Raw genomic sequence first — 8,595 nt, 5'->3', positions numbered from 1 at the left:
CAGGAGGAGGGAGGGAAGGCAGCATGCCAGGGAGAAAGGCAGAAAAAAAATTAAAATTCAGTCTGCCTTCTCTCCAGAAAGCTGTGACACATAAAACTAAGCAAACAATAAAGCCATATTAAACACTTCTATTTTTTTCCCTTCTATTACACAGGGGATATAGCTACAGATGGGAGACCCGTTAACAGGATGCCAAGCTTGGAGAAGGTTCATAGGGGAAACCAGATGACTACAAACCTGTGCTTATGAACTACACTGCATACTGGTTTAAAAAAGGGGGGGGGGGAACACCAGAGATTTTCATTGAGGGTTTAAATAAGGAAAACTCAGTTGATGGAGAATGATTTAGAGGGATTCATTATGGATAAAGAAAGTCCTGCTTAAAATGAGTGGTGATCCCATCTCACTGTATATATGGATTAGCCAACAGAAAATGGTTCCTCTTGAGGTTCTAAAAGTTATATTTCCACTGGATTCTGTGGGACAAGTCATCAAGACACATGAAAATCAACACAAAGACATATGTGCCTAAAGTCCTCATCAGACTAAAAGCAATCTTTGTTCTCTATGCCTTTACATAGGCTTTCCCCATACCTGAATTGCCTTCCCTCCTCATTTCAGCCTCTTTGATACTCTTATCTTCCTTCGAGATTCAGCCCAGGTTTCTCCTATAGGAAGCCTTTCTTGTTTCTTCAAGTTGCTAGTGCTCTTATTCTCCTCAAATTATCTTGGGTTTACCTCTCTGTTTATAAGTATTACCTCCTCCCTTCTCTGAAAGTTATGATCTTAAGCTCCTGCAGCACAAGGGCTACGTAAAGTTTCATCTTTTTTAATACCTGGGGTGTCACACTACTACGTTTCACATTGATGCTGAATAAATGTTTACATAGGCATGAGGGTCTGAAACCAGTCCACCTAATTTTGCCTTGATAACTTAAGTAGGTGAATCAATCATAGGCCTTGAGATTAGGTTGAAAAGTCTCTGAAAGTCATTCAATGAAGGAAAATGGTACCAGACAAGAGGACTTTTTGAGTTAGTCAGGGAATTTCCTCGTTCTGATATAAAACAACAAATTAGCCTGAATAGGAAGAGTATGGAAATTGGAGTGTGTGGAGTTTTAGCTGAACCTTTGAGAAGGAATTGTTTATGGGAAGGGAGAGGGAGTGCTTTGACCAATTTTATCTCCTTTACCCTTTTACCATTCCTTCCATATCCTTAGACCTGAGAATGACTGCTATATTTTCAGGGTCCATGTGATGCTGGACCTTCCCATTGCAGTTCTAACATCATACCTCTGGGGATAACAGTAGTTCCCCACTTCCTCTCCTGTCCTACTTTTTGATATCCTAAATGACATCTCTGGATAGCATGATGGCAGTGTCTGCATCAGAAGCCAAGGACATAGATAGAAGCAGATTCATGATCCTTAACGAGAACTTATTGAGTACCCCACTAATAAGAGAAAAGGATTTCTAGCAACTAGGAGCTATGTTAGCCCTTGTCACATGTACTCTCTCTCTAATCTTGGGCTCACTTTCCAGTTTAGACTCTGTATTTGTGGGAGAATGTGCCATAGTTTTTGGGGGGATGATCTGAAACAACTGTTGTACCACTTTACTAAGTACCTCCTTTCTAAAAGGGTAGCAAAGGTAGTGAAAGGCTGGTAGACCAAACAATTCCCAACTGATAACCTTGAAGGAAACACAGAAGCAAGGGCTTTGGTCAATGGCATTACAGAATTAATCTTGATCCCTTAGGCTTGCCCCTAGAAAACTGAGGGTAAGATGTAGCTAGCCAAATTCTGGGAATTTAACTCTTCAGTGAGAATAGGATTGTGAAAAGCATGGCCTAGGGTATAAATGCATTATACCTGATAAGATAATTTGAAAGAATCAATTGTGGATATTAAGAATAAAATCTGAATGTCAAACCTTTGTTTTTAAATTTCAGAGTTGGAAGGAATCTCCAACAGCATCTGAAAAGAAATATCCTTTATGACATAACCTCTTCCTGAATTCCTTCAATGAAGGAGAACTCAGCTACCTTTCCCCATTTGAAAAACTAGAAACACTAAGAAGTTCTTCCTTACTTTGAACTGAATTTGACCTCTCTGTAATTTTTTACTTACTGTTAGAAATTTTGCCTTCTGTGGCAAAGAAGAACAGGTTTTATCTCTCTTTCCCAAAGAACCCTTTTGATTCTTGAAAATAGTATTATGTCCTCTCCTCCTGGCTCAACATCCCTTATTATTTCAAGGGATTCCCCTTTGGCACAAACTGTGTGCTTTTGATGTAACCCATACTCTTGGGGTAGGTAGGGGTAGAGAAATGAGTTTGGTAATAGGTACCCAATAAAAAGAAATAGTCTTAACTGAGAGAAGGAAGTCCTCTCAATATCACATAAAATGATATATCAATAGCATTCTATTTTTTTCTCAAATACCGATTTTAAAAGCTTTCTCAAAATTTCCCAGAACAAACTTTAAGGAAAAATATTTTCTTTCTTTAAAAAACAAACAAGTAAACAACAATGAAAAACCTTTCACTTCATGGGTAAGAAAAAAAATTCACAGTTACAGATACATTAATAGTACCAGGTCTTTCAGTAAAGACAGAACACTTTTTAAAGCCAAGAGGACTAAAAAGACAACAATCAGAACTTCCAAAGATATTGAAGTTGAGCCTCTTTAAGAAGCTGAATTTCTCTCATTGCTGGTCATTGAAGATGAAGAGTAGAGATGACACAAGCTAATTGGAGAAGTTAATAGCTCAACAGAAAGATGGCTACTGTTTAAAATACAGGAATGACCAACTTCTAGTGAGAAATAGTGCACCAATGTCTGGTAGGAATTTATTTGCTTGGTGTTGCACAAATCTAATCAAAATATCTTTAACATAAAAAGGATGGGGAAAGGAAAAAATGAATTGTGCATAACAACCAGGGTAGATTAAATAGACCCTACAAAGAAGAAAGAACAGCAATTGAGAGCCCCAGAATTTTATAGGAGACAAAATCCAAGGAGATAAATTAAAACTCAGAGGTAACACTGATACATAATAAGATGAAAGTCATGGCTAGAATATGGCTCTGGAGGGGCATACCTTGTTCAAAAGAAACAGATTAGGATGGGTGCTTTATAGTGCTATATTAAGTAGGGATAGTTGTGTGAGGAAATCTAGGAATTAGAAGTTCTTAGATGAAATTCAGGAAGAAACAGGAGTTGTTTTTGTCATCAGAGGATACAATGGGCCACTGGGACAAAAAGGGGAAATATATGAGGAGCATGAGAAATAGGCAACAAGCTCTGGTCACCAAGGCATGATACAAGAGTATTAGGATATTTTACTTATCCAAACATATGCCCCAAAGAGAAAAAAACTAATAATTTCTTAATTTGCCTTGCTATTAATTTTTTCCTGTATAAGGTAGAGGAAACAAGTGGGAATTCAATTCTGGATCTGATTCTTATTGACAGGGAGAAAGTGGAGTAGAAATTATGCCTTCCTTGAGGGGATGTGACCACTCCAATCTAGAATTTTTGAGAGAGGAGAGGAAAGCTGAGTAAAGTCTAACATGTAACCCTACAGTTTAGGAACACATATTTTAAAAGATTCAGAGGAAGGATAGTAATGGTCCTATGGCAAAAACTTTACCCAGGAGTCTGTCAAGGAGTGATGGAAAACTTTCAAGAATGAAATTCTGAGGACACAAGGAAATGATTGTGATGAGGATAAAATAATAGCTGTTTAAAGAAAACCATGGTGATGAATAGGGGAATTCACCAATCAACATTTTAAATTTTAGAACTACCACTCAGGGCCCACTCTGTCCTGATTGGTGACTGTCTCTGTGGCCCACTATATCTAGGCTGAATCCAGTCATGATTCACATAACTCCTCAAGCATCTCTATATGTCATGCCCTCCTCATTTTCCAGCTCTGAAAATATAATCAAATTAATATGGCATTGATACTGAAATGGATATTTCAGTCTACTTCCTTATATATTTAATTTTCATCATTACAAATTTCCAAAACAAAATACCCTTCCTGGGCCACCATTCTACCTTATGTATTATCTTCCTCTCTTAGAATATAAAAAACTTGTGGTCAGGCACTATATTTTCAAAAAAAATTTATTTGTAGCCCTAGTATTTAGCATAGTGCTTGTCACACAGTAGCCATTTAATAAAAAGCTGTTTTGATTAATTAATTTCATTATTTATTCAATACATTAATTTTAATTAACTCAACCAATCCACCCAGCAACCAAATTATGTTAAGAATAATAAATACAGAAGATGGATGCCAAGGTAGGTAAAGAGGATGAATATAAGAGAAAGGCCATCTAGATGGCACAGCAGATAGAGTGCTTGGTCTGGAGTCAGGAAGACCTAATTCAAGTCTGAGCCTCAGACATTTGCTAGGTGTAACGCTGAGTGAATCTACTAGTGTGAGCCTGGGTAAGTGACTTAACCCTGTTTGCCCAGTTTTCTCATCTTTAAAATGAGCTGAAGAAGAAAAACCATTTCAGTATCTTTGCCAAGAAATCTCCAAATAGAGTCACAAATAGTCAGATGTAATTGAAACAACTGAACAATAACAAATAAAAGAAAACCAATAGTTCTTTAAAAATAGTGTCAGAGTACTAAAGCACAGAATGAGCTAGGGTTGATGAGGAAAGCTAAGGATACCAAAAATGACTGTTAACTCTGTAGGGTCCTAACATAGGAACAAGGTGTGGGCAGGTACAGTGAGTGAATAGGGTTAGGATCAGCCTTGAATTAAGGTTAGTGAATGAAGGATAGATAGGGCAAGGACAACATCAAGAGCTATTCAATTTGTCTACACCTATTTTGTTTGCAAAGGAAAATAACTTTTGCACTGGAGATGATAAAATAATAGTGCTTAAGAGGGAGTTGATACCTAAAATAATTAAGTAGATAGTTAGAGAGCACCCAGCTTCCTTTGCTGAATTCAAGTCACCTGGTCCAGATGAATTATATCCCTTGGATAATGAAAAAAAATCTACTAGGAGATGTGCTTCTTGAATCACTGTCAGTGAATGAAGCACTGTGGAGAATGGGAGATGTAGTACAGAGTGGGAGAAAGGCAAATGTCCAGATTTTTTTTTAAACGGAAAGAAATGAGTCTGCAAACTATAGGCTAGTAAATTTGACTTTGGTTCCTGAGAAAATTACAGACTAGCTCATTCAAGATGGTTAGTGAATAGCTACAAAAAGAGGTGATGATTACAAAGGACTGCCTTGCCTTCGTTAATAGCAGGTCATGCCAGACTAACTGTATTTGTTTTTCTGATGGAGTCACTAAGTAGTATATCAGGAAAATGCTGTAAATTGACTAGTCAATCAGCTACTATTTATTAGGTATCTACTTGACAAATGTATTGTCCAGCCTCCACTTGAAGATTCCCACTGTGAGTAAATCTGTTCTTTCCAGAAGCAGATCATTTTGCTTTTGGACAGTTGCAACTGTTAGGACAATTTTACTGACATCAATGCCTCCTTGCTTTTTCCACCCCTTCTTATTAAGTCGAATGCTTTTTCCCCATGTCAGTCTTTTGAATAGTTCAAAATAGATATTATGTTGTCCACCCTCTTCTCCCATCAGTTTCCAGGTTAAATTTCTCCTAGTTCCTCCAACTGATTCACTTAGAACATGTACTTCTCTCTTGTGTTGCTCTCCCCTAGAAAATCTAAAACTTATCAATGTTCTACCTAAAGCGTGCTGCCCAGAACTGGAAGGAATATCCTAGATGTGACATTCCATTTGGGGAGGGGTGAAGAGTTCATTTTGTCTGAAAATGACCTGAGGGTTTTAGTTAACTACAAGCTCAGTACAAACCAACGATGTGAAGGGATAGCTCAAAATCAACAAGAACACAACTACTGTGATCTTGGGTTATGTTGAGAACCCAAGTTTTCATGAATAAAGAGGAGTGGTGGTACTTTCTTACTCTTTCACATCTTAGCTGGAATTCATTTTCTTCATTGCATTTTTGTTTCCATCATACAAAATGGAAAACAAGCCTCAGGAAGATGAGGCAAATTGCCTGTGATCACTCAGCTAGTACCTGAGTTGACCTTTTAAGCCAGGTCTCTCCCACCTTCATATCTGACTGTCTTTGTCCAGTCCACTTCCAAATGATTGGCTCCAGAGAGGATACATCTTAACTTGCTGAACCTTATGTACTTCTGATGTAGTTTTTGTAAACGAAGGACACATAAAAATAGATCAGTTTAACATCTATAGATGATATAGTGTAGCAGTTTCATGTGATTAAAAATGAAAATATTATGCTAGGGATGATAGTAAGCTAAGAGTTATGGCTTAATCATACAATGAGTGTTATGTCACTGAAGGCTCTATTAAAAACACACACCAAACAACTTATTGCCTTATAAGTGAAAAAAGATTCTGTTGAGGGTACCTCCATCCTTCCAATTGCCTCGGAATCCTCTTCAACTCTTCCCTCTTCCTCATCCTCCACATCCAGTCAGTTGCTAAGTCTTATTGCTTTGCTCTTCATCAAATCCTCAAGTATGCCTCATATGTCTTCTGATGTCCAGTCACACAGCCACCACACTAGTTCAGTCTCTCATCACTACTTACTTGGACTACTGGATTTACCTCTTAATTTGCCTCCTTGCCTTGAGTCTCTTCCTCTCTAATCCATCTATCCTTTACATAGGTGCCAAATTGTTATTTCTAAAGTACACGTCTGAATGAGAGATTTCCTTACTTAAGATGTTCCAGTGGCTCCTGATTGCCTCTAGAATAAAACAAGAACTTTGTTTGCCATAAAAATGCTCTTCACAGTCTGGTTCCAGTCAACCTTCCAAGGCTTCCTCAGCATCCGTCATCTTTGTTTGCTACAAGTTCTAGCCAAACTGACCTACTTGCAATTGGTCTTATGTAACATATGATACCCTTCCTTTATCCCTTTGAATGAGGTATCCCACATGCCTGCAATGCACTTCCTTCTCATCTCCATTTCTCAGCATCCCTAGCTATGTTTACAGCTCCCTCCAGTTCCACCTCCTGCCCGAGGCATATATTCAGATTTTCCTGAATGCTAGTGCCACTCTGATCCCAGAATTTAGTCTGTATTTGCTTTGTATTTATTTCTGTTCATGGCGACACTTTATCCTCAATCCCCCTAGATAGAATGTAAACTCCATGAAGGTAGAACTATTTTGATTTCTCTTTATATCCCCAGCATCTATTTGATGGCACATAGGAGACATCAAATTGTATTCCTCCTTCATTTTCAAAGAAGACCATGACATCAAGGAAATGATGACATGACTTGCATTTGACTTTGTTTTGAGTGGGGGAGGGCTGTGCAAGGTCACCAGCCTCACTTTCTCCTCCTGAGTCATCTGAATCCAGTGATCAGATATTCATCTGGATGACTGGAGATGGCCCAGGAAGCAATGGGAGACCTTGGTTTTTTTTCCGCTAAGGCCTATTCAGGTGTTCACTTAGAGTGAGGTGACACACATTCAGTGAATAGGCCTCTTTAAGAAGTAATCAGGGAATGGATCCTTTAATGAGCAAAAGAAAAAAATAAGTAAATCAAGGTGGGAGGAAAAGAGCAACAGTTACTACTGATAATCACTCTGAAGCCAGAAGGGTCCATCAAATAAATGCTCTTGGAATGAATGAATGAAAAAAACTTATGATCCAGTGGAGAATATGACATGCACACAAGAAACAGCAAGTGTCCACCCCACTGGATCAAAAAGTACTAAGCTGGGTAGTATAACTAGAGAGGGCAACAATGCATGATAAAGAGGACATAGTAGAAAGAAGTGGAAAAAAGGATTGGGCTTGGAGTCAGAAGGCCTGAGTTTTAGTTACAGCTCAGACACTTAATTGGGAGAACTTAAGCAGTTCGATTTTTCTTATTTATCTTTATCTGTCAAATGAGGATAACACTAGCTACTTTAGGCTTTAAAGTTACCAAAATGGTTCATGTTTTATTTCATTTGATCCTTGCCATAATATTGTGAGGTAGGTACTATTATCATCCTCATTTTACAAATAAGGAAACTGAGGCACAGAGAAGTTAAGTGACTTGCCCAGTTGCTTAAGGCAGGATATAAATTCATGTCTTTCTGACTCCAAGTCCAACATTCTATATACTGTGTCACCTAACATTAGCACTAACTTTTCCATCAGATAACTGTGAAGACAATGCTTTGTTACCTTAAAAATGCTACAAAATGCGAGCTACTTTTACTAATAATAAAATAATTACATAGAAAGTAATTATAATAGGAGGAAGAGAAAGAAGATGCCTTATAGGATGTCAGAGCTACAAGAATCCTTGGAAATAATTAGGTCCAATTCCCTCCTTTTAGAGGTCAGAAAGATGAAAAATGCATAATTATATATGATCTTAGCACTCCCATCTTAAAAGTAACTTATTCTATTAAAACACTTCCTTTGTGAGATTCTTTATCTGCAATTATACATATATATATGCATGGATAATTAACATGTATGTATGTTAATTACTACTGCCAACAAAACTCTACCTTTGAGAATCAGTCACCTTTTCACCCACTC

The sequence above is a fragment of the Notamacropus eugenii genome, chromosome 1 (genome assembly GCF_028372415.1).
Source record: "Notamacropus eugenii isolate mMacEug1 chromosome 1, mMacEug1.pri_v2, whole genome shotgun sequence".
NCBI classification, from domain to species: domain Eukaryota; kingdom Metazoa; phylum Chordata; class Mammalia; order Diprotodontia; family Macropodidae; genus Notamacropus; species Notamacropus eugenii.
The sequence above is the reverse complement of the archived record's forward strand: the minus strand, read 5'-3'. Positions refer to the sequence as shown.